The 27,756-nt window shown below is 33.2% G+C and overlaps 1 long non-coding RNA gene across 1 annotated transcript; it reads right to left on the bottom strand.

Annotated features, from left to right (window-relative positions):
• Window positions 1–13,332: 13,332 nt before the first annotated feature.
• On the bottom strand, window positions 13,333–13,705 carry LOC102667545 (uncharacterized). The gene is made up of 2 exons (XR_413506.3): window positions 13,643–13,705; window positions 13,333–13,561 (listed from the first exon to the last, which is right to left on the bottom strand). It is a non-coding gene; the product is annotated as an uncharacterized lncRNA (long non-coding RNA).
• Between the last annotated feature and the right edge of the window lie 14,051 nt (window positions 13,706–27,756).

Here is a 27,756-nt window from a genome sequence, read left to right as displayed (position 1 = left end):
TTTGAAAAGCCACCAAGGGCCTATAAATATATGACTTATCTATGAAAGTTTTTAAAGAGATTTTTTCAAAACCTTATTATTTTATCCTCTCAAAAACAAATCATTGGTCAAACACTTGCAAATCAATTAAGGATTCTTCTAAAAACTTCATCTTGTATCTTCTTCTCTAAAAGAGAAAAAAATATTTGTACTTTCTTTAAAGACTTATTGAAATCAAGAGGTTGTTTGTCTCTTAAATTGTGAGTTTTCTAAACACAAGGGAAAGGGATCCCTCGGGTGTTCAGAAGTTGTAAAAAGGATTTTTACAAAGTTAGTGAAAATCTCAAGTGGATTGCTTGAGGACTGGACGTAGGCATAGGAAGTGGCCGAATCAGGATAAACTGAGTTTGCATTTCTCTCTTCCCTGTCTTCATTACTTTATCTTGCATCTTTTATTTATCTTGCACACTTGAAGTATTCTGTTGATATCATTTTCATCTTCATCTTCAAGATTCTTAACATATAGATTTGAAAGGGGATTTGGAAGTCAATTAAACGAGAATTTTTTTAAAATTCACCCTCTCCCCCCCCCCCCCCCCCCCCCCCCGCCTTAAGTTATTGAGGTCACTTGTCCAACAAACAGGATAACACAAGGTAATGGATTGTGTTGTTGGTGTTGTGGAGAGCAAGATTTCCTTGTATGTGTGACCTAGTCAGCTAGCAACGAAGGAAAAGAAAAAAGGGAAGGCATATTTGTGACTGTGTTGCTGAAAGGGCTTATGGAAAGAAATATGAGAATGTGGCGGAAAGAAAAAAGTTGTATTTAGAAAGTTTTAGAATGGAAGAAGTTAAAGGGTTGATGGAATGTAGGGTTTTGCCACGTGAAAGACATAAGGTTATTGTTTTATTATAAATAAATTTGGAGAAAGAATTAAAAGAAGGATATCACGTTGCTGGCTGGATGCATAAGGTTGGTAATATAAATCTAAAATGAAATTGGATTAGAAATTTAAAATGGTATAAATAAAATTGGTATATGGTTAGTTAAATAAAAAGAGTAAGATGTAATTTAGGACACAATGGAATGATCACAATTAAAACATTTATAATAAATTTATTTTAAAGAACTTCTGAAAATTCAAATAGTCTTAAAGTTTGCTTTAGAAAAGCCCAATTGACCCTATCATACACGTTCTCTAGATCCATCTTAACAATCACATCTCCCTTCTTCTTCCTAGACTTCCACATGTGATGAATTACTTCTTGTAGTACAATGGCATTATCCTTGGTTCCCCATCCCGGAATGAAACTACTTTGAAGGGGCTAATCAACTATTGCATGAACAATCTTAGTTGACTCACTGCAACCTTCGAAATAAGTTATTTTGTATCTTTTGAGTCTTTTTATTATCTTCTTTAGACTTCTTTTTAAAATTAGCCTTTTTATTTCTTTTTTACTTTGGTTACTTGTCATTAGGATGAAAGTAGCCATTTAAGGCCTAACACAATTTGGATAATTTAGCAAAAGACATTTCCTATTTACACACCCCATTTTTACTTGTTCACCCCTCTTTGTCTTTTGTATGTATTTGAATTTTTCCCTAAACTATCCTTATTTCTTTATCAGTTTATCCCTTCTACCTAACCCTCACTACCAGTTTTTATTCGGGAAATAATAGACCCCCCCTCTAACCTTTACAACCCCAAACCACCTAGTTCGTCAATTATAATTGTTCCTTGAAAGAACAATGCTTCCCATCTGCATTTTTTAATGAGCCTCCCCCAAATTTGTCTCTCCCGAGTAAAGACAATCAAATTTACATCGTGATGATCTCATTGAAGGGTGCTCGGGATGGGGTGGTAAATATGAAGAAAAAGAATGAGTATGTACCTTGCAACTTTGCAAGAAACTAATAAGAAAGATTAATTTGAAGAAAAAGCATACTAGAGGCCAAAGGTAGTCTTAGACTACTATTTTAACAGCACAATTTTTAGTAGGAAAATTATACCTTGGGGATACTAGGTAGCCAAGACAATAAAAAACAATGTTGGAAAGAAGAGCAATTAGGTCCTTAAGGGAACACCGTCTTAGAATGGTGGCATTCGAAGACAATTTTTAGTTTTGAATGCGACCATTCTAAGACGGTTTTCCCTTAGGATCATCTTAGAATTGTTGCTATTCAAAGTCGGTTATAAGGGGACCATCATGGAAAGTCAACACTTTCCACGATGTTGCTTTCGAAGATGGTTCACGTCGTCATAGAAGCCTATTTCTGCACTAGTGGTAGAATTAATGACAAACATGTATTTATAATATAATCATCACAATAGGAACTATACACATTAATGTGGTGATCATCCTATTAAGGCTAAGCAATCGGTTGGTTTGGTCGGCTTCGGGCCTAAAATGCTCAACCCGACCACGAAGAGTCTTCGGGTTAGTCGGTTTTGGGCTCATCGGGTGGCAGTTGAGTCGAGTGGTTTGAGGCAGGTAAAGATACGGTGTCATCGAGGTTGATCTGAAATTGCATTTGGGTCATCGAAGGAGGTCTTGAATAGCCAACAGAAATGTAGTGGCAGAGGTACGTTCATAAGCTTGCGGTTAAATCACCAAGTCTTTTGATCTTCAGGCATTAGTTGTTGTAGTTCTCCGTGTAAGATTAAATTTTCTATTAGTTTATCCTTGGTGTTTTAGTTTGTATGGAGAATGGGGAGACTTTTTGGGATTACCATGGTGGTGTTTCTTTGTTAGAAAAAATGGGAGGAAGAGTGTTAGTACTCATGGCGGGATGGAAGAGCAAGTTGGAGAGAGAATGAAGTAAAAAGCAAGTATTGGGTGGCGTCACTACTAAAAAAAAAGCTTTTAACATTGTCAATTTAATGTCGGTTTTATAAAAACTAGTGAAATTTTTGTAAATAAAATTTCATCGTTAACACCGATTTAAAAAAAAAAACTGATGTTAGCAGAAGAATTTTAACATCGGTTTTTTAAAAACTGATGTTGTTTAAGTTCTTACAACATCGTTTTTTAAAAAACTAATGTTAAGATTCCTATTTCAACATCGGTTTTTAAAAAAATTGATGTTATGGGGTTTTTTTTTTAAAAAAAGACCCTTGCACGCAAGCTCATTTCTACTTCTCGATACCCCTCCTCTCTATCACAAACCCTAAGCCTCACTATCACCCCCAAAGCCTCTCTTCTTCAACAATTCTTCTTTTTCTTCTCTGCATTTTCTTTTTCACCCTTTCTTTCTCTCACTGTCACCCCCCAAAGCTGGTAGAACCAAAACCAAAACCCAACTCTCTCCCACGTGAACCTCAATGCGAGATCCATATTAAGCCTAAACAAAACCCTAACATACTTTTTTCTTGCTTGGTGGTAGCTTCAGCAACAGCGGCAAGCAACTCCATCCGCAATGGTATGTCTCACTTCAATGGCATCACGCATCCTTCAACTCCATGTCCATTGTCTATTATTTTTCATCTTTTCATTCCGCGGTCAAACAAACAACATTTTCTTCACCCTATGCAATTGAATCATGATCAAAACAAAAAAAATACCTAATTAGTTTATGGGAATGAGGTCGTGGTCACAGCAGACTTCGGCAAGAGTGAGGGTTCTGACGACGTTGGTTTGGATGGTCTCGACTTTGTGGGACTCGCACCAGTTGACATTGGGGCGACCCATGATGCTGGCAGCATTGAAGATGTGGGTGGGCTTAAGCTAGGCTATGTCAGCTTCGAGGGAGGCCCGGTTCTCGAGGCAACCCGAGCCGTACTGGGCCCGGCAGAGGGAGCCGAGGTGGCCGCCAAGACAGCCCGTGTGGCCATAGATGAGAAAGTTTAGGGGTTGGGCCAAGGAGGCGCAATTGGCTTGGAAGCCCATGGATGCATCTCTGTGACGGTGAAAGAATTAGCGTTAAAGTTTGGTAGCTGAAGTGCTATCTGTGCTATCTCATCTTGATAATTTGGGAGTTGGATCTATGCTTTTTGTATTTTTGAAATGTTTCTTTAAAGTTTGAATTTGAAAATGGAATAGGCTGCTACCTTTTGATGACAATGAACATCTATTCTGTAGTCACATATATTGGACTACATAAAGTTTTAATTGTTTCTTCATTTGTTAGTTAGGTTAAGAGAATTACTGTTGTGATGTATTTGTATTTCATGCTTTCTAGATTAAGTAGAACTGTCTTGACATCTGATCTGATTACCAATTATATCAACAAATTACAAATATTGTATATTATAACATTTTTCATATGATTTTGTTATGTACATGGTTGTTCCTTTTTTTTGAAGACGTTGTAAGAGCCAAGGATCACATGCATTCTTCTCTCTTTCTTTTTTTCATTTAGGGAGGGGGAATGGAGTGAGGGGTATTGAGGGGCTTTTATTATTGTGAAATTTTTTTATGTAAAGTGACTTGGATGAAATATATCATTTGTGTTGGATCTTTGTATTCAATTGTGCAAGTGTAAGCCAAATTAGGTATTATTTGATTGCACATGTAATGGACTTGCTTGACTTACTATCTGTCATTTATTTTGTAACAAACACCTTTTCTTTGGTGATGTTTCTTGTAACAGAGAACCATCAACATGCTTAAGTTATGTATTTGCCATATATAATTATTACCGAAAAGAGTATTGCATCTCAGATAAGGGAGAATATCCTCATAAGATCGAAGTTCCTCTTATCATGAATACTCCTGGTTGGGTGAAACGTAAGCTCAATTCTTTTTCAGTGGTTAGTTTGATTCTTTTTAATCCTACATTTGTACTTTTACTACACGTAAACTATTTCTTTTCTAAAATGATAAATATATGTCATCTAGTATGGTAACTTTTACTACTTGATTTACGAATATTGGCTTATTTCAAACATTTCTTTTCTAGTGATTCAAATATTTCGACAATCAAGGAACTTGCACAAGCCTTAGCCTCTCATTGTCCTATGAAGTTCCCATTGCAAGCATAAAGATTCAACACCTTCAATGTGAGGTTTGTTCAAATTTTACTTGTTACTTGTTCTGATTTTGAGTCACACCTCAGTGCAACAGTAATGTTTCTAATCATTCCCAAGCACCACAAGAGTAAAGCCTTGTGATTGAGTTGAGCTGCCCTTTATACAGTTTTCAGGTATTTGTTCCATTTTGGTTCTAATCCCATTTGATTTTTAAATATTTTTACTACAAATATAATATTAAATACGTTGTTTTCTTCTTAGGAATTGCAACAATATTTCATACATCTATTTTTTTATAAAGGTGAGTAGAACATTTTTTACGATTTATCTATATCTTTGTAGGTCCCAACTTCTAAGATATTCTACCATTTGAATGCTATCGTTGTTAGCTTAGCAGTTGATTCTGATGAACCTGAAAATTTACCTTGGTCTCTTGGGCTTGGTATGTAATTTGACTTCTTAATTCTAAAATGTCTCATTTTGTCTTGCTCTGAAACGGAGGATCATTTTATTGAAATTCTTTCACAAAATTGTAATTTCATATTTAAAAAGCAATTTAGGTAGTAGTAGTATTGCAAACTTGTTGAAAGTGTTCCATTATGTATTTTCAAGTTAGGAAAACTTCATATGTCTCAAACAAATGGGAATTGTAATTCGGTTTAAAAGATACTCCCTCCAGATTCAAATTCAAATATAAGCAAAAAAAAAATGGTTCACGCTAATTAAGAAAGTTGGTTAACAACAATTAATTGATTCAAATGCGCCTCTATGACGTTAATGCAGTTTACTTGACTTCAATGTTCCTAAAACACTTGATTGAAAGTGCTCAAGATGGTGATGTCAAGTTGTACCTGGCTCTCTATGATAGCGAATCAATACCAAAAAATATTTTGAGAGGTATGTAGTAGCATAGCACTCGTAAGAGTTTACAATGTTGTCTTTGCTCTTGGTCACTACCTTAGCATGCTTTTTTATTATTTATTTATTTGAGTTTGATTTGATGCACTATCAATGTAATTTTTATACTGTCAAAACTAATTAGAAATTATGACTTTTAAAGTAGTTATTATAAAATTTTATAATTATTGTAAAATTAGACAAATTTCAAGTTAGTTTCATTGTTATCTTTTGTAGGATAGCCATTTGGTTACTTCGATTGTGTGCAACCTGCTTCTAAATTACATTACTCATCCTCATGTTCCATTTAATAGAGCATTTTATTCCATCTTTTATGATGAAAGTCATAATAGTGTGCTAAAGAGAGTCGATTTTGCAGCTGCTATGCTGACAAGCTATAGTTTTCTATTTACGAATGAAGACTTTAAGATTGGGTTGAGGTATATATATACTAACTTTTCCATCTGTTATCTTCTCTCTTATTTTGGTAACTGGATAATGTAGTTATTGTGTTTGTGATATTTTCTCTTCTCTTGTATGATCCAAAAGCTGTCAGTTGAAATTTTAATGTATTTGCAAGCTAAATTCTCTTGCTACATAACCACATATCATTGCAACTATTGATTTTGATTCATGCATTATGATGCTAAGTCACTTGCATGCTTTAATCACTAGAATGTAGTTTCAGCTTGAATAATGTGTGGTATTCATCAATTCCTCCAAAAACTTAAGTTATTATATGGATACCCGAGAATGATTTTATGCCTTTTATATTCTACCTCATGCAAGATCCGTTTTGGCTTAAAGCATGGTCCATACATATGGTCCATTTGACCTTGGGCTGATATTCAATTTAATTATGAAAATTGAAGAATGAGTCAACATGGCTTTGCCTTCTAACCACTTTATCTTAGATTACAGTACTATGTTAAACATCAATTTTCCTAAAAGCTTAAGCTATTATGTGAAAGCATAGGAATTGTTTTATATCTAACTAGAAAAAGAAACATGGGCTAGGCATGGAGGAAAGAGCAATTATTTGTTGGTAGAATTTTTTTTTTTAACCCAACACTTGTCCATACCCTGGACAGGTTTGATATTTTCATACACATTGTAAAAATAAATAATTAGACATTTAATATTTTTACAGCCAATATACTCTAAAAAAATTATTAGTAAATCTTCAAACTTGTCTTGTCATAGGGACATGGTTTCTAATTGGAAAGCTCATTCCAAAACCTATAGTACTAGAGAACATAGATGTGATTGTAAAACCCTTTTCTTTCATGTATATTATCTTAGCAATTTCAATGTTTGCTAATATATTACTTGATTTATGTCAATTCTAGATTATATATCAAAAGAGTTTCTCTTAAATTTTTTTCTTAGTGGATAGTTTGTTCTCAGTGCATAAAATAGGAGGTAATTTGTTATTTCTTTTTTATCGAAAAATATTAATTTTTTATTTCTAATATATTTATTTTTTATAAGATTCAAACTCACAATTTCTTGCTTTTCTTTTCTCTCTTCACCATTGTTAATTTATGTCTTTTTATAACTTAGCTTTTTTTGTTTCTAGATTAATATTATGAGATTATAAGTAATGTGATATTGTGATGAAAATAATATTTTTAAATATTTTAATTTAAAATTAATATATTTTTTAAATTGATTTTGGTTGGTTTATTATAAAAACAAACAAAATATTAAAAAATTGCAAAATAAAAAAAACAACATCGGATGATCTAAAACCGATGTAAAAAGTATCCTTACAATATCGATTTTTGGCAAAACCGATGTTAAATGTGCTTATGACATCGGTTTTGACCAAAATCGATGTTGTAAAGGCACTTTCTACTTATGCACCTTACAACATCAGTTTTGACTAAAACTGATGTTGTTTTGTAGTTTTTGTTTTTTTTATATATTTCTAACTATACTACATCGATGTAGTATATGTTAACATCGGTTTTTTGAAAACCGATGTTAACATTGATAATATTAACGTCAATGGTTTCAAAATCGATAAAAAAATCGATGTTGAAAGTCGAAAATAACCAATGTTAAAAGTCTATTTTCTAGTAGTGTGTGAAAGGCGAGGCCTTGTTGAGCCTACTCTTGGTGTGCAGGTATGCTCTTGGTATAGACGATAGAATTGAAAACTTTAGCCAGTTGTGTTCGCCAGCCGTTGGGTATGAAGATCTTATGTGATACTTGTTTAGTCGTTTGTGGATACCAACAGTTTTATTTTCTCCACTCCGCACCCACAATAAGAAATTTGCTAATTAGCGACAGATTTTAGCAAGGGAAATATTTCCTTGCTAATCCCACACAAACTTGCGACAGACTAGGTTTCTCCCTATACCCTCTTAAATTAGTTATGACTTGTTGAAGACAAGCATTCCCTCGCTACTCCCTTGCAAATATAGTAAATTATTTAGCGAGGGAATTATTCGGTCACAAATCTCTCACCAACAAAGAAAAAATTATTGTAAATACAAAATTTAACGTTAGCGAGTGGTTATTTTTCTCGTGTTTTCCTTGCAAATTTGCGATAGAAATATTCTTTGCTAATCTCTTGCAAACTAGGTTGTTATATTAGATGTATGATTAGTGAGGGTATATTTCATCGCAAACCCCTGGCAAAACGCAAAAGAAAAGTATTCTAGTTTAGCGAAGGATAATTTCCCTCACAATTTCGTCACTACTTAATTTAAATACAAAATAAATTTTGGTGAGTAGGACATGATAAGATATGATAGAATATGTGTATAGAATAAGAACATGATAAGATAAGAGTAGGATAGGAAACTATATTTTATTTATTTAGTTACTTTTCTTATAATTATAAAAAAAATTATATTTTTTTAAATTAGTCATTTAAAAATATTTTAATATTAATTATTTAATTTTTAATACTTTAAAAAATAATTTATCTTAAATTTATTTTATATACATGGGAGAGGATCCATTTATCTTAAAAGTATGTAAGGACATGATAGTTTCGTTTTTTATTTTAAAAAAATAATGTGAAAAATAAATATAATTAATATGGGACTATAACTTAGGTCTCTTAGTTTGTTTAAGAATACCAAAAATCATTAAATCAATTGAATAACTTTATTATGATTTAGACACTATACTATTTATACATTACAATAAATGATAATTCATTTTTTCTATTATTTATTTAACTAATTTAATTATGTTTTATAAAAAAAATTATCCAGTAACTATAATAATAAAAGTATCTAATAAACTAATTATATAATTTATTATTGAACACAAATTTTCATTCTTTTTTCAATTTTACCACATCTCTAATTTATGTAATTTTTTAATATTACAATATCTATGTTTCAAATTTATAAAAAAATATACTGTTATCTATAATTATTATGAAGGGGATATTCTCATTTGGTATCCACTTTTTATGGACACTTTTACCCTCAAATTTTAAGTGTAATTTTTTCTGTTGATAATAATTTTTAAGTACATTTACATTTTGTAAAAGTTAAAAAATAACTATTATAAAAGGGATATCATCATTTGGTGTCCACTTTTTTTTGACAACTTTACCCTCAATTTTCAAGTGCAGTTTATTTTTCTTTTGACAACAATTTTTAAGTACATTTACATTTTGGTGGCCATTTTTTGTTGGACATTTTTATCTCTAACTATTAAAAACCTCCACTGCATTATTTTATTCTAATTTCCAATTGGCGGTTATATTTTTTAACTTTCAAGTCTAGTAGTCCAGGCACAAAATGCCTTTTCTGCACTAGTTTTTATAATATAAATTATAAAATTGTAATATTATAATATTTAAATACATTTATGTATATAAAAATCTACTGGTATAATATTTATGTGTATAAAATTATTTGAGAAATTAACATCTCATTTGAATTTTATTTGATTGTACTCGAAATTTAGAGTTTAAGTCATGCACTTTCTTGTGTGAACCCACCAAATGATAACAATGGTATCTAGTATTATACTCTCTCAATTTTCCATAACAAGCCTTCGTCCTCGCCTTCATTGCCCATGCATTCCACATTGTTGTGAACAAGAAGGCAACTCATTAGTTTTTTTTTTTTTAATCAGTTCGTTTTTTAACTGAGTTTTCTTTTTGGGTTTTTTTTATTTCTTTTAGTTTTTTTAAATTATTTTTTCCTTTTTAATTATCTATATGTTGTTATAGAAAAAAAAAACTTTCATAAGTTGTTAAATGAAATTTTGTATAATTTTTACATTTTTTTTCTTAATACTACATTGTTATCCAAATATAATTTTAGTAATTTTAGACATAAATAATCATCCCAGGTCTATGCTCCTCAACATGATCTTGAACAACAGAAGTTGATGCACTATCCCTCCATATTGCTTCACCATGAAGGGTTCAATTTATTTAACCATCCACATTCGTGGTCATTCAAATGTTTTTCCACCCAAAATGACTTCTCCCTATAATGATTCCTACACTTGGCACATGTACAAGGAATGTGCTCTGATGCATAAGCAATTCTTGGGTCTCTTGTAGCAACTTGAATGAAGCCATCAATTCCATTTCTAAATTCTTGAGTTACTAGGCCAAAATGATCCTTTCTTTGTAACATCCAATTGCGGTCAGGTCTCATGATACCTATAGTTTATTTAACACATTAAATTGACCATGCTTTGACAACATATAGCTCAAATAAAGAAGAGGGGAGTTAGAATAGACATATGATGATTATAGGCATGGACAAATTACCTCTCTATAAAAGAGATAGTATTCTTGAATAATAATACTTTGTTTTGTTATTGTGAAATATGATACTAGTTATAAGACTGGTATCAAACTAATGATTCAGCCATGAAGTAGTAATGTCCAAACCATGGAAATTACAACTTAAGATAAGCGCTTTTTTATATATAAAAAAAGTGTTTTTTTTAAAAAAATAATTAAAATAAGTGGATAAGATTAACTTTTCAAAATAAGAAAAAAATAATTAATTTTAAACAAAAATAGTTTAGACAAACACATTGAAAAAACAAAAAAAATACTTATTTTATTAAAATAAACATTCTTTAACAAATAAATTTAAATAAATTGATCCATGATATATGCACATTGTTAATCAAGCAAGACAATAATGAATAAGGAAAAAAATAAATCAATTTGGTCCCTAAATTTTTAAAATGTCCAATTTAATCGTTAAGTTTTTTAAAAATAAGTCAATGTGATTTTCAAGTTCTTAAAAATTCTTGTACTAAATTGATTCATTTTATAAAAACTTGATGACCAAAATAAATTAGCAGGAAAAGTCTTTGGTCCAAAGCTTAAGTTGTAGATAATCTAGCAACCCTCGCCAAAAATTCTCAAATGAAATGTGGCAATCATTATTATTGCAGCTTAAACAAAGAAGGAAATATTATAAGGCCAATCATTATTTTGCTTCTGTTTTCACTTTTCAAAACTGTTTCCCTTACAAATCTTTTAAAATAAAGTGAAATTTTTAGAATTAAAAGTAAAAATAAAAATAGATTTTAAAAAAAAAATATTAATTATTACTTAACATGTAAACTAACTAATATAAAATTATTCTAATTTAATCACTAGTCTTTTAAGTTCCAGTTTAACCAGCTTAACACATTGTCTCCCATAGAGAATTATGGGACTTTAACAAAAAAGAAAAAAGAAAAGAGGAAATGGGCTTTTATGTGATTTTCTATCATGACTTATTATTTCCAATAAAGAGCCAACCATTATGGTTTTCTAAGAAGAGACTATAGAATAGACACGGATACTTCTTTAATATTTGTTTATGGTAAGTTATTATACTATAAAAAATAATTAAGTTATTCAATATAATTTAAAAAAAGTAATTGATAATCTACCTCTATACTTTTTTTTCATTTAAAAGTGGATACCTAGCATGCTCACGAGTATAACTTATATGTGTTTCATTCTAAATGGATAATAAAGAAACCTTGAGTTGACTCCTTTGAGATAAAGGCAAAGTGCAAATTATAACTTAATTAACCGACTTAATCATAATAGTATGTGTACATGTTATATCATAATAATAATCATTATAAGTTATCAATTTATTTTTATAATATAAGCTTCCTTTTAAGAGGAATCAAATTCAACATACTTGTGGTTCTAACATATTACACTTGGAAACTTTGGCCTTTGTATTTGAATAAATAATAAATAAACATCCATACAATTACAAGCTCTCATGTATAGTAAATTTTGCACAAAAACTGTCATTTTATTTAAATAATACATGCACACAAACTCTCAAGAATGATGATTAATGATATACAATACAAACTTTTACACTTATACTACTTGTCTTTTAAACTCTTTGTATTTTTTATTCCTATTAGTTTTGATATATTGATGCATTTGTGTTTGGAGAAGGATAAAGTGTACTAGAGAAGAGGGAATCCGGTTTACAATTACTGGTTCTAGAATCTTCATTTCGGTACTGATTAGCAATGTGGCTGGCAAGGAAGACATTGTTACAGTGAGGGTTAAAGGTTCAAGAACTGGTTGGCTCCCCATGAGTAGGAATTGGGATCAGAACTGGCATGTCAATGCTTTGCTACAGAACCAACCTCTTTCATTTGAGGTTACAAGTAGTGATGGGATAACTCTTACATAATGTTGCCCCCAAAGATTGGAGCTTTCGACAATCTTTTGAAGGCAAGCAATTTGAGTCTTGACAAATATAATTACTTACTAACTTGGAGGGACCATTCTCCTTCCTTTCTCCTCCCATAAAAGTTTTGTGATGATAATTGGAATTGTCAAGCACATGGTTTATTTTTGGAGGAGCATCTAACAGGTCTAGGGTGGGTCATGAAATCAAAGAAGTTATCCAAATATATGCATTATTTATTTTATGATTATTTAATATTATTATCATTATTTATTTTAAATATTAATTAATGATATAAAATAATAGGTAAACTATTAATTATTATTATATTTATATTAAGTATTTAAATATATGCATTTATTAGCTTGGATAACTTATAAATATTAATTATTATTATATTTGGATAACTTATAAATGATAATTGCCTCTAACAGGTCTAGGGTGGGTCATGAAATCAAAGAAGTTATAACTTATAAGCAATCATGCAAGTTATTCTTTCTAGATGCTAAAATCTTTTGAAATATTTTCCTACCTTTGATCAATTTTGTGAAAATGTGGCTTCTATCACCACCTCATCATACTTACGTAATCGCATAGCCACAAGCAACTTCATTCTAGCTAGCCTGAGGGATATTTTTATATTAGAAAAGTAATATGCGAATGACAATTACTCCTTTCGGGTGTGGTAAGAAACCTCTTGAGAAATTTTGCTTTCATGATATAAGAGAAATTATATTTATATTACTCTTTAATTTCTATAGTTATTTCTGCACCTAAGTTTGAAATAACGACCGACGTGATAGAGGGAAGAAAATAATTGTACAGAGTTATTGTAACAAATTAAGCAAAACCACTGCCACACCAATTACACAGTTGCCACCATGATCCACAACAACATACATACATTCCACCTAACCTAACAGTGAGCAAAACAGAACAACATGAAAGTGAAGATTTGAAGAAGACCTTCAGATGAGTCCATCAGAGGCGGAGGCGGAGAAGGCAACGGCGTGGTGGTCCTGGAAGCAACAATCGAGAAAAGGAGCTTGCGAGGCAAAGACTCTGATTCACGAAATTGCAAAAGCAAAGTGAGAGATAGAGAGTAGAGAAGCACTTTCAGAATTGGGGAAAACAAAAACCTACCTATTCATGGCGGTGCGCGCTATGGGCTGAGAATGGGAGAAGTTCTCAATTTTTTTATTTCAATTCTAATTAAATAAAGTTTTTATAATAAAAAATTCAAGAGGGAAAATTTCCCTCCAAATCTAAATATGTATATATTGTGTATATTTTTCTTTAAAAAATGTTCAGCTTATTTAAAATTTTAATTAACTGTTCCAAATTAAAATTTAATTTATATTTAATGACCAGGTAGTATTTAGTATTAAAAAGTTAAACACAAAAATTTGTTACCTAATATCCTAAACTAATTTAAAATTTTAATTTCCATTTTATTTAACTTATTACTCATTAATTTTGATTTTAGTGATTGATTTCAATTTTCATAATCAATATTATGATTTTTTTCACCTCAAAAACACCAAAATAAATATTTACTCAAATAATACATGTGAACAAATATTTACATGGATGATAGACTAGAAATCGATTTCTCCCAAACAGATCTTTCACTTGCATAGTTTTAATTATTTTTTTTTAAACGCACTTTAGAAATTGGTTCCCCATAAAGTGATTTCTAAAGTAGGGTTTTATTTGTTATTTCTTCTCATTTTTAATTGTTTTCTATTTTTTCTTACAATTTTCATAAAAATTAACTGTTTTTTTTATTTTTTTTATTTTACTAATTTATATATACTAATTTATATAAAATATAATTTATTATTATGCGTCGGCATGGGATGAAATGCGGCATGATGAATCAGTGATGACACATCCAGCTAATAGTGAGGCTTGGAAACAATTTGGATGTACACATCTAACATTTGCACAAGATTTGTGGAATGTTAGACTTGGGCTTTGCACAAATGGGTTTAATCCATTTGGTAATTCAAGTACCCCATACTCTTGGTAAGTTTTTCTCACACCATACAATCTTCCCCTGAGTATGTGCATGAAAAAGGAATACATATTTCTTACTCTTGTGATTCTTGGACCAAATTCACCTGGTAGACGTTTAGATGTCTATCTCAGGTCTCTAATTGATGAGTTAAAAATCTTATGGGAGGATAGGTTAACGCTTTTGATGAACGGAAGAGGAAAAATTCTTTATGAAAGCAGCATTGTTGTTGACAATAAGTGATTTTCGAGCCTATGGAATGTTGTTTGGATGGAGCACTCATGGGATTTTTGCTTGTCCCTATTATATGGGGGATAGTAAATCATTTGTATTGAAAAAAGGTAGGAAACCTTCTTGGTTTGATTGCCATCATCGATTTTCGTCTCTTTTAAAAAGTTAACAATGGAAAACTCTTTGCCTCCACAACATTTAAGTGGGACATATGTCTTAACTCAAGTGAATTAGCTTAATGAAATCACTTTCAGGTTGAAATTAGGTAAACAAAAGCAACCTGGTCATGGTACAATACTTAACAAGAGCATATTTTGGAAATTGTCTTATTGGTCCACTAATCTAATCCAACATAATTTGGATGTTATGCATGTTGAAAAAAATGTGTTTGATAACATCTTCAACATTATCATGAACATAAAGGACAAGACAAAAGGCAATGCAAAGGCAAGAGAATATTTGAAGGTGATATGTAAACGTCCCAACTTAGAGTTGATAGTTGAGAATGACAGGTTTAAGAAACCAAAGGCAACATATGTCTTAATCTCGATAAAAAAATAATGGTATGTGAGTGGAGTTAAACAAATAAAGTTTACAAATGGGTATGCATTCAACATATCATGTTGCATTAATATAGATGAAGGGAAGATATATGGAACGAAAAGTCATGATTGTCATGTTTTTATGCAAAGACTAATTCCTTTGGCTTTTCGTGATATGTTGTCAAGGCCTATATAGGAAGTATTAATAGAACTCAGCTTGTTCTTCAAAAAGATTTGTGCAACTACCATTGTTAGACATTCCATTATTGAAATAATTTGCAATCTAGAAAAGATTTTTCCATCAACATTCTTTGACTCGATGAAACATTTTGATGTGAACCTGAGTAGGAGCGGATCGTTTGATACAAGCTACGGAGATTTGGATGACGCCACTTCCAGTGAAGGAAGATAAGTCAAGGTAGACGCCACAAGGATTACCTTGATAAGTCTGAGATTGGTTCAACAAGGAACTCAAAGAGAAACTCTCACCAAATTTTATCAAATGCCAAAAGTTCCTTTATTGAAAACAAAAACCAATACTTATAGTGTATCCGAACAAAAAGATAAAAATAGACATGGGCCTTCTAAACAGTTTGGGCCAAAATTACAATAAATAAAAATTATAACTAAAAACATATTTAACTTGGGCCTTCAGCAAAAATTAATAGTCTTGGTAGTGTCTCTGCCTCTGGGCCTTCATCTTTCTCCACTTGGGCCTTCAATCATCATCAATGGCATCTATACAAATGACCAGCCTTGTCTCTATGACGTGTTGGGCCTGTTTAAGTCTGCCTCTGGTCATGGGCCCTTCAAGTGCTTCATGGTCCTTGTCCTTAGTTATGTCCTCATCACTCCCTCCTTCTTGAAAAGGATTTGTCCTTAAATCCAAGGCTCCTCTATCTGCATCAAAAAGAGATAGATCAGACACATTGAAAGTGGCACTTACATTATAATCACTAGGCAAGTCAATCTTGTAGGCATTATCGTTGATCTTCTCCAACACTTGGAATGGTCTGTCTCCTCTAGGTTGAAGCTTGGACTTCCTATGTTCTGGGAACCTCTCCTTCCTCAGGTGTACCCAAACCCAATCACCTGGTTCAAGCACGACTTTCTTTCTGCTTTTGTTGGCTTGCCTTGCATAGCTCGCATTTTTCTTTTCAATTTGAGCCTTCACTTGCTCATGCAGCTTCTTCACATACTCAGCTTTAGCCTGTGCGTCCTTATGCTTAAACATAGCAATGTTAGGCATAGGCAACAAATCAAGAGGAGTCAAAGGATTAAATCCATACACTATCTCAAATGGTGAACAATTAGTTGTGCTATGGACAGCCCGATTATAAGCAAACTCGACATGAGGCAAACATGCTTCCCAAGATTTAATATTTTTCTTTAAAACAGTCCTAAGCAATGTACCTAAAGTCCTATTGACTACCTCAGTTTGACCATCAATTTGTGGGTGACAAGTAGTAGAAAACAACAATTTAGTACCAATCTTACCCCACAAGGTCCTCCAAAAGTGACTAAGGAATTTTGCATCCCTATCACTGACAATGCTCCTCGGTAATCCATGAAGCCGCACTATTTCTTTGAAAAACAAATAAGCCACATGACAAGCGTCATCCACTTTCTTGCAAGGGATGAAGTGTGCCATCTTAGAAAACCTGTCAACAACAACAAACACAGAATCCTTTCCATTCTTGGTTTTGGGCAGCCCCAAAACAAAGTCCATAGAAATGTCAGTCCAAGGATATTCAGGAATAGGCAAAGGAGTATACAATCCATGAGGTTTAACCTTAGATTGAGCTTGTTTACACACAATGCAATGACCACAAAACTTATGCACATCACGCCTCATATGAGGCCAAAAGAAATGCTCTTGCAGAATTTCCAGGGTCTTTTGAATCCCAAAGTGTCCCATCAACCCCCCCTTATGTGATTCACTCACAAGCAACTCTCTAATGGAACACTTAGGCACACACAATTTATTTGCTTTAAACAAGAATCCATTATGCCTATAGTAACCATTTTCAGAAAACTTTTCACATGCAGCAAAAATTTCAGCAAAGTCCACATCATTCACATACATGTCTTTCAAAGACTCGAGACCAAACAGTTTAGTTTCAAGCATAGCAAGTAAAGCATGTCTCCTAGACAGCGCATCAACCACTACATTCCCTTTCCCTTTTTTATGTTTGATGACATATGGAAATTGCTCTAAAAACTCTACCCACTTAGCATGCCTCTTATTAAGCTTTCCTTGGCCTTTTAAGTATTTTAAGGACTCGTGATCACTATGGATGACAAACTCTTTGGGTAATAAGTAATGCTACCAAGTTTGTAAAGCTTTAACCAAAGCATACAATTCCTTATCATAAGTTGAATAGTTAAGGGCAGCGGCTCCTAACTTTTCACTAAAATAAGCTATCGGATGTCCCTCTTGCAACAAAACAGCCCCAATACCCACATTTGACGCATCACACTCAATTTCAAATGATTTTGCAAAATTAGGCATAGCAAGAATGGGTGCATTAGTTAACCTATGTTTGAGGGCAGCAAAGGCCTCTTCTTGTTTCTTACCCCATTTGAAACCCACATTCTTCTTAACAATTTCAGTTAGAGGTGCAGCCAATGTACTAAAATCCTTAACAAATCTCCTATAGAAACTTGCTAAACCATGAAATCCCCTTACCTCACTCAGGGTCTTAGGTGTTGGCCATTCTTGGATGGCCTTAACCTTTTCCACATCCACCCGTACTCCCTCAGCACTAACAACAAAACCCAAAAACACCACATGATCAGTACAAAATGAGCACTTTTCTAGGTTGGCATACAATTTTTCTTTCCTAAGCAATCTTAAAACAGATTGCAAATGTTCAGCATGCAAATCAAGACTAGTGCTATAGATAAGAATAACATCAAAGTACACCACCACAAATTTCCCAATAAATTCCCTTAAAACATGGTTCATAAATCTCATGAAAGTACTAGGTGCATTAGTCAAACCAAATGGCATAACCATCCACTCATACAAACCATATTTTGTTTTAAAGGTAGTTTTCCATTCATCTCCCTCTATAATTCTAATCTGATTATAGCCACTTTTCAAATCAATTTTGGAAAACACACATGCACCATACAGTTCATCAAGAAGATCATCTAACCTGGGAATTGGATGTCTATACTTGATGGTGATGTTGTTTATGGCTCTACAATCAGAACACATCCTCCATGATCCGTCCTTCTTGGGTACTAGAATGACAGGTACAGCGCATGGACTCATACTATCTCTCACCCAACCTTTGCTCAGGAGTTCGGACACTTGCCTTTCGATCTCCTTAGTTTCTTGTGGGTTGCTCCTATAAGCTGGCCGATTGGGCAAGGACACTTCTGGAATGAGATCAATGTGATGCTCAATTCCCCTCAATGGTGGTAAACCATCCGGTACACTTGCTGGAAACACATCATCAAAATCCTGCAGAAGAGACTGAATACTAGAAGGCAATTTAAATTCATCAATTGGGTTAGCATGCAACATCTAACGTTGAGAAAACAATAAATAGAGGGGTTGTCTCGCACAAAGCACCCTCCTTACCTCCCTTTTTGTTGCTAAACAAAGTTGTTTTCCCTCAAGTGTTTCACTCTTTTTGTTTTCTCTCTTTTCCCTCTCAAGTGTTTCACTCTTTTTCTTTCCTCTCTTTTTCCTTCTCAAGTGTTTCACTCTTTTTCTTTCCTCTCTTTTTCCTTCTCAAGTGTTTCACTCTTTTTCCTCTCAAGTATTTCACTCTTTTTCCTCTCAAGTGTCTCACTCTTTTTCTTTTCTCTCATTTTTATTCGATCCTCACAAACCTCTTTAGGAGATAACAGTTTGAGAACAATTTTCTTGTCAGCTTGCTTGAAAGATATTTTGTTGGTGAAGCCATCATGCACTGCCTGGGTATCATACTGCCACAGTCTTCCTAGCAGCACATGGGTCACTTCCATTGGGACCACATCACACAGCACCCTATCATTATATCTCCCAATGGTGAGACACACCTCAACCTGTTGAGTCACTTTTACCTCTTCATTTTCACTAAGCCACTAAAGTTTGTATGGTCTAGGATAGGGCTTAGTTTCCAAATTTAGTTTGGTCACTAATGTGGAACTTACAACATTGGTACAGCTTCCTCCATCAACAATTAAAGAGCACAACTTACCATTAATTACACACCTGGTGTGGAAAATATTTTCTCTTTGATTGTCATCCAGTGGCTACATTTGATTTCCCAACAGCCTTCTCACCATCAACATATCACCCAGCATAGCTTCCTCCTCATACACTTCTTCTTCCACTTCTTCTTCACTGATTTCAGACTCACAAGTGATTTCTCCATCAGCCTTCATGATCATGGTCCTCCTGGTTGGACATTCAGAAGCAATATGTCCTCTGCCTAAGCACTTGAAACATTTTATGTTTCTAGTTCCAGTATTGGATGAGGAAGTGGAGGTGTTATGTTTGCTTCCACCTACACTGGACGCTGTTGAATTTCCATGTGGGGATGTGGCTGCAGGGCGGAACGAATTACCTCCCTCCTTCTTGGATCTGTTGGTCCAGTTCTGGTTGTAAGTATTGGGTGAGTTCCTCCTTGTTACACTTTTTCTTTTAATTTGTTGTTCAACCCAGAGCGCCCTATGTAACAAGTCATCCAACGCCACATACTCCTGTAATTCAACAACATCTCTGATTTCAAGGTTTAGACCATTCAGGAAACGAGCCATTGTGTCTTCGGAGTCCTCTTCGATGTTGGCCCTCACTAACGCCATTTCCATCTCTTTATAATATTCTTCCACGGTTAAATTCCCTTGGGACAGCCCTTGGAGTTTATGTCGCATGGTTTTGTTATAGCTAGTGGGCATATACCTTTTTCTCATCATCTTTTTCATCTCAGTCCTTGTATCTACCTCTTGTCATTCCTCTCTCAGCATTTCTCTCTGGTATTTATGCCATCAAACAAGGGCATAGTCGGAGAATTCAGCTGCTGCTAGCTTGACTTTCTGCTCATCAGTGTAGTCATTGCAGGCAAATACATGCTCAATCTTCATTTCCTAGTCCAGGTAGGCATCTGGATCACTTCTGCCTTTGAAGGGAGGAACATTGAGCTTTACTCCCTCCACCCGGTTCTGCCTCGGTCCGTCATTACCGCCATTGTTACCTCTATTCCCATCTATATTTCGTCTAGCATTCTGATTGGCTTGGTTCTCCAAAACTTCTAGTCGTCCATAGACCTCTTCATTGGTACGGTCCAACAAGCGTTGCATCTGTGCATTCATCGCATCTAGTAACAGACGTTGAGCTCCGTCCAATTGATGATACTCGTCACCACCACTACCTGCTCCAGCCACAATTCAACAGGAAAAAAAATGTGCAATAAAAACTATTAAGGGTTTCAGGACCTCACCACACTCTACTCACGTGTTTAACTCTTAGATGGTAGTACACTCATGTTTGATGCTCTCAATAGGCTTTTGTGTAATGTATTCTCTCTTGCCTTTTACCACTCGTGTTTCCTCTTAAGTTCCTGGATGGACCAAATTAGACACACAAGGTAATATAAAATAAAAGGAAAGACAATATAATGATCACAGACAGATTTGATTTGGGATAACAACTTGGACTTGATTTGGATAATAATATATTAGATTGGATTTGGATAATAGATTAGCTTTAATTTGGATAATAGATATGATAACAAATAAGATATTAGATAGGATAATAGATAAGATATTAGATAGGATAACAAATAAGATATTAGATAGGATAACAGATAAGATATTAGATAGGATAATAGATAGGACAACAGATAGGACAAGTAAACTTCAAATGCTCATAACTTTTGCTATGGTTGTCCATTTGAGGCCCACTATATATCAAAACGCTCAGAATTTAGAGGAGAATCTAGATAAGGGGATTTGATCCACGATTTTCTTTCCCAAAAAAACACCTCTAAATGCCTCAATTTCGTGTTCAAAGATCAAACACCCAAATCTCTTCCAAACTTTTTTTTTGCAACTGTTTCCTTTTTTTGTCTTTCTTTCTTTCTCTCTTTCTTTCTTTCTTTCTTTTTTTTCGTTCTCTTTTTTTTTTCTTTTTTTTTCAGACGTCCAGCTATTAGAATTCGTTCAATAGGCAATCATCATTAAGCAAATTTGACAATTTAGCAATTCAGCAATTAGGCAATTCTTACCCTAAACAGAATTCGAATAGGCTGAAACAAAAGTTATGAACAGAAGACAGAATACAATATGACAGGCACAAGAACAAGAAACAAAAACTCAAACAGATTTTTTTTTGGCACAAAGTTTGAAAGACACAAGAAACAAGAACAAGAACGTGACAAGAACAAGAACACAAATAACAGAACACAAGACGCAAACAAGAACGAAACAAGATGTAAACAAGAACGCAAATAACAGAACAAGGACAAAAACACGAACCTAGACAAATTACAAAGAAAAAAAATAGGATAGGATAGGATAGAACCTGTATCAAGAGTCGAAGCTCTGATACCAGATGATTTGAACCTAAGTAGGAGCGGATTGTTTGATACAGACTACGGAGATTTGGATGACGCCACTTCCAGTGAAGGAAGATAAGTCAGGGTAGATGCCATAAGGATTACCTTGATAAGTCTGAGATTGGTTCAACAAGAAACTCAAAGAGAAACTCTCACCAAATTTTATCAAATGCCAAAAGTTCCTTTATTGAAAACAAAAACCAATACTTATAATGTATCTGAACAAAAAGATAAAAATAGACATGGGTCTTCTAAACAGTTTGGGCCAAAATTACAATAAATAAAAATTATAACTAAAAACATATTTAACTTGGGCCTTTAAATTAGTTTGGGCCTTCAGCAACAATTAATAGTCTTGGTAGTGCCTCTGCCTCTAGGCCTTCATCTTTCTCCACTTGGGCCTTCAATCATCATCAAAGGTAGCTATACAAATGATCAGCCTTGTCTCTATGATGTGTTGGGCCTGTTTAAGTCTGCCTCTGGTCATGGGCCCTTCAAGTGCTTCATGGTCCTTGTCCTTAGTTGTGTCCTCATCACATTTAGTTGTACATCTCCCTTATGAAGCTATGGTTGGAGGACCTAGGCAATTCAGATGGATGTATCCTTTTGAGAGATTCATGTTGTACTTGAAAAGGAAAGTTCTAAATAAGGCAAAGGTTGAAGGATTTATTTGTGAAACATATATTTTGGAAGTAATTTCTAGCTTTGCTTCTATGTATTTTGATCCAAGCATTCAGACAAGGCACACTCAAGTTCCTCAGGATGATGTTGGTGGTGGAGATACAATTGGTAAAAACTTGTCTCTTTTTAAATACCTATGTCACACTATTGGAAGAGGTTAAAATAGATTCTTAACAGATGAAGAACTTCAAATTGTTGAGACATATGTTATTGTAAATTGCAAAGAAGTCAAACCCTATCTCCAGTAAGTTTGCTTCATTATTTCTCAATTTGTGTAATTTATAATTGATTACTCTCCTTATTAATTATTATTTTTAATAAAAAATTTGAGGATTCGCTTAGGGAAACAAATCCCAATATCTCATAGGATGATGTGTTGGAAGCTCGAGATAGAGACTTCAGTAGGTGGTTGAAACATCAAGTGAGCGGTCTCCCATAAAATTGTACAATTTAATACTCTTTAGCTTAAATGATAAATATTTACTCTTATCTTTATAATTTTTATAGGTGAGTATATGTCAAGTTGATGATCAAATGATTCGAGAATTAAGTTATGGTTTTTTGAAGGTTGTGACTTCTTACAATGGCTTAATAGTTAATGTGTACAGATATTAGAATAGTGGGATATGTGTTAGGGGAAATATATATGGTGAAAATGATTTGGACTATTATGGCATTGCTGAGAAGATATTAGAATTTTTGTATCTTGGATATCAAAACAAAGTCATTATTATGCACTACCACTAGTTTGACCCAAAAAATGGTGTTAAGGTTGATGAAAAGTATGGGTTGGTTGATGTCAAGCATAAACCAAAGCTTTTTTCCAATGAGCCATTTGTATTGGCTAAACAGGCACAACAAATGTACTACACAAGATACCCACAAAGTAAGGAGATAAACAATGATGAATGGTGGGCAGCTTGCAAGGTTAGAACAAAATTGTTTATGATTGAGACATTGAATGATGAAGATGGTATGTCAAATGAGCCAATTTCTACAAAATATTTTCAAGATGATGAATCCATAGGAATGCCCAATATTCTTGTTGAGACGATACAATAGTATGATCCACATGGCCAAATGGAAGAATTAAACATAAATGAAGTATGTGATTTGATGAACAATACACACCATGATGAATTTATCAATGATAATGATGATGAGGAGTATAAAGATGATAATATTGAGTACATAGATGAAGTTCAGAATAATGAGATAGTAGTTCAAGAGGAGTTATATGATTCGGTGAAGATAGTTATGATTGACCTGTCTTAATTTTATTTTAATGGTATTGATTTTAAGTTGTAATTTCTCTTTTATATATATATATATATATATATATATATATATATTATTAACCTATGATTTATTAATTCATTGTCTTTTTATATGCAAATCATGACTACTCGAGGAAAAGGTAAGGAAGAGGTCAAAGTCAGACCATTAATCCACGTCAGCCAAGTCAATCTCTCATTGATCCTCCATTGACTAGTAATCCACATTAGCCAACTTAATCTCCCACTAATCCTCCATTGCTAGATACTCTTTTGCATTCACAAGGTATATTTGCACAATGACTTAATTTTTCAAATCTTAATTTACTTAAGTGTGTATGCTAATTTTTTTGTTTCACTTTTCTCATCTTAGGTGTTACTTCTAGAAATGTTCCATCATCTGATGATGGTCACTCATCTGGTGGTGGTCCATTTATTGATGATGTTATCCCGTCACTTAATGACTCACAACCTACAATGGAGCCTTCGAGTGTAGATTCTCACACTAAAGTTGATAGGAGACTTGCTTTATTTGTGGAAGACATTAATAATCTGTAAGTAAAAGTGAACTTAATTTGTGTTTCAAATTGATGTTACTAATTTGTGATTTTGTGAATTGATTGGTCTTATAAGAAGAGGTTTGATCCAGATGTGACTCGAGACATCATATCTGAGTTACTCATAAGAATGCTTAAGCCAGCTGAAAATTGGAAAAAAAAAAAATATTGTCCAAGAATGAAGGAAAGCTTATTCAATAATTTTGTCGTAAGTAATTATGAGTTTATTATTCTATCTATGTCTATATCTATCAATTTATTTGAGTTTCATTTGTATAGGAAAAATAAAAATTCAAAATAAATTATGATCGTAATATGGCAAGAACGATTTGGAATAAAATTTGCATCTAATGTTGCTAATTATAAGGGCCAAAGGCCAAGAAGAATGAGAATTGAAATATGGATGACTTAGTAGATATTTATAATACACCAGAGTGGAAGAATAAATCTATTAAAGCCAAAATGAATAGAGCTGCCAAGCATGAAGCCATGGTGCATACAGAATAATCTAGAAGTTTCAGGAAAACCTTGAAAATGATGGTAATTAGTTTTTTCCATTCACATTCAGCATTTAAATATGATATTTATTTCATGTTATGTTTTTTTATGCCATGATAATTGGTGGAATGATTATTATTTATTTGTCAAGGTTTCATGATATCAATTGTTGATAGGGGAAAAGGGGTAATCTTCCAAGTTGTGTGATTAGTGTTATTTTGGGATGAAACATCAACAACTATATATAGTCTTATCTTTGCATCTACCAAGTTGGAATTGGAAATCTGTAATCTATTCATTGCAAATTGTAGTAGTAGGGATTCATAAGCATTTACTTAGTAAGAGACTTGATCTATGTAGTAAGATTTTGCTTATTATGTTATCACAAGAGGACAAGCACAGGCATCGTGTTACTTATAGTGAATTGTACAACAAAGTGCATAAGATAAAAGATGGGGAATATGTCTCTAGCAAAGTTAAGAACTTCATTGTAAGTATTTTCTTATTGATATTGTCTTTGTTCATTGGTTTGCTATTACTATCTTACTAAAATTTTATTAATGTTCTCTAGGAAACCTATGAAAATGTTGTAATAGAGAAATATGGAGAAGATAAATCAAAAACATCTTACAGTCTACTCTAACATTTCGTTACAAGTGGCTGGTGAAAACAAAAAGGATAGAATCCACGACATGGGTAATAGCTTGGAGCTTATTAGTGGTTCTCCATAGGGTTCGCCTTCAACATTTGTAGGTCCATCTTCTACAAATCCTACACAATCCACCGAAGACATCATTGCAATAGTTACATGAATGTCTCAAATGCAGGAGCAGATGCAAACACAACTACAAATACAAACAAAATCATTGTAGCAACCATTGTCGACACAAATGCAAACATAAATGACGAGCATGCAGTTACAGATGTAGGCACAAATGCAATTGCAGATGCAAGCACAATTGGAGTTCTTTTGGAAAGAGATATTGCCTACATTTGCACCACCATCAGACAAAGATAAATGATAATGCATTTATGTTTGATGATTGAATTTCTCTTTTTATATGTGGGACCCACAAAATGTTGTAACTTTCAATGAATTTCAACCAATAGAATATAGTGTGTTCAAAAGAGTGTGTTAGAGAGAGTGTTCTTAGCATTTCTCGTAGGTAATTGATTAATTCTTGCTTTTGATGTTGAGGGAGAGATCTTAATCTTATTGTTTTGTGTTTTGGCTTTAGGTTGACAGGCTTATAAGTGAGCTTAAGCTGTCACCGCCAAAGGATGCTTATCATAAACTAAGGCTTACTTTGAAAGTTATTAATACTCAAATATCTGCTGCTGGTGATGTTCAAGTTGTGGATCCAGTTGCTGGAAATGTTTTGTTTTGCTAGTGCTACTTGCTGGATGGTCCTTTACATTGCAGTCATTTGCTAAGTTGTATGGGGAGCTGCATGGAATTCCTAATTTGGAGGCTAATAAATGTGCTTCTCAGCTTTGGAGAATAATTATTTTTCATCCTTCAAAATGAAACCCCCTCCCAGTAGAGGGGAGCGATCTCTTGTGGAGTTTGTGCTGGAGCCACTTTACAAGATATATAGCCAGGTGATCGAGGAACATAATAAAAAGAGTGTAGAGACAACACTTGCTGAACTTGGTGTCACTCTAAGTAATTCAGCTTACCGATTAAATGTTAGGCCTTTGCTAAGGTTGGCATGTAGCTCAGTTTTCGGTCCAGCTAATTTAATTTGGGTTTCACCGATATGCTTGTTCAGCACATACCTTCTCCAAGGGATGCTGCAATTAAGAAAGTTGATCATATAAGGGTATCTTTGGATGTATTTTTCTAAAAGGAAATTAATTTCTTTATAAGCTAAAATGAGTTCTTTATTAACTAATTGATTAGTTAATTTGTAAAAAAAAATTCATATAATTTTTCCAAAAGATGAAAACACATCTAAAAAATTAATTAATGGTTAACTAATGAAAAATTCATTTTAATTTATAAAGAAATTCATTTTATTTTTTTTCTTCTTATTTTTTTTTCCTAGAAGTTCTTTTAGAGGATCTTACCCAAACAAATCCATATATTAATCCTAAAGACTACTCATCAAGTCATCATCCATTCTCCTAAAAAAAAAATCATCATCCATTTACAAAGCCATGACAAAGTGCAGAGCCATGGCTGTCGCGCCATCAAGGCAGCAGCCTTAGGGCCATGTAAGGGCAAATTGACCGCAGGGGGTCAGTTTTACAAACTTTTTCTGGAACTGGGTCTGTTTTGAAAGTAATTATCAAGGGGGTCTGTTTTTCAAAGTTTTTTTCCATTACTATAAGTGAAACATGACGTGGTAGGGACAACATGACATTTTGCTAGTGGGGTTGGCGAAACAGGCATGACATTTCGCCATTGGGGTTGGCAAAACAGGCACCCATCACGTTGACAACAGGCACGGCAGCAATGGGTTTCGCTGGTGATATTAGCGAACTAGGCTAGGTTGCAGGTGAGGGTTTCGCTGTTGACGTGGCGCGTATGCAGTGGCCAAATAGGAAAAAAGTATATACTAAAATTAAAAAGAATTTTAAAAAGAAAAGAAAAAAATATATATTAAAATTAAAATATTAACATAATAAATGAGAATTAATTTTCCTGAACATAAATGAAAAGAAAAAATATTAACTCTCATTTATTATGTAATTATTTAAAATTAATTTGATTATTATGTAATTAAAAAGGAAAGAAAATAAATGAATTATCGCTCATTTATTATGTAATTATTTAAAAAGGAAGAAGAGAAAATAAATGGAAAGAAAAAATATGTAATTATTTAAAATTAATTTGATTAACGGAACTTTGTATTTTTTTCTTAAATAATATATTTTTTCTTAAAAAAATATTAACCAAG

The sequence above is a fragment of the Glycine max genome, chromosome 3, assembly GCF_000004515.6.
Source record: "Glycine max cultivar Williams 82 chromosome 3, Glycine_max_v4.0, whole genome shotgun sequence".
Lineage (NCBI taxonomy): Eukaryota > Viridiplantae > Streptophyta > Magnoliopsida > Fabales > Fabaceae > Glycine > Glycine max.
This window is presented reverse-complemented; position numbering and strand designations above follow the sequence as displayed.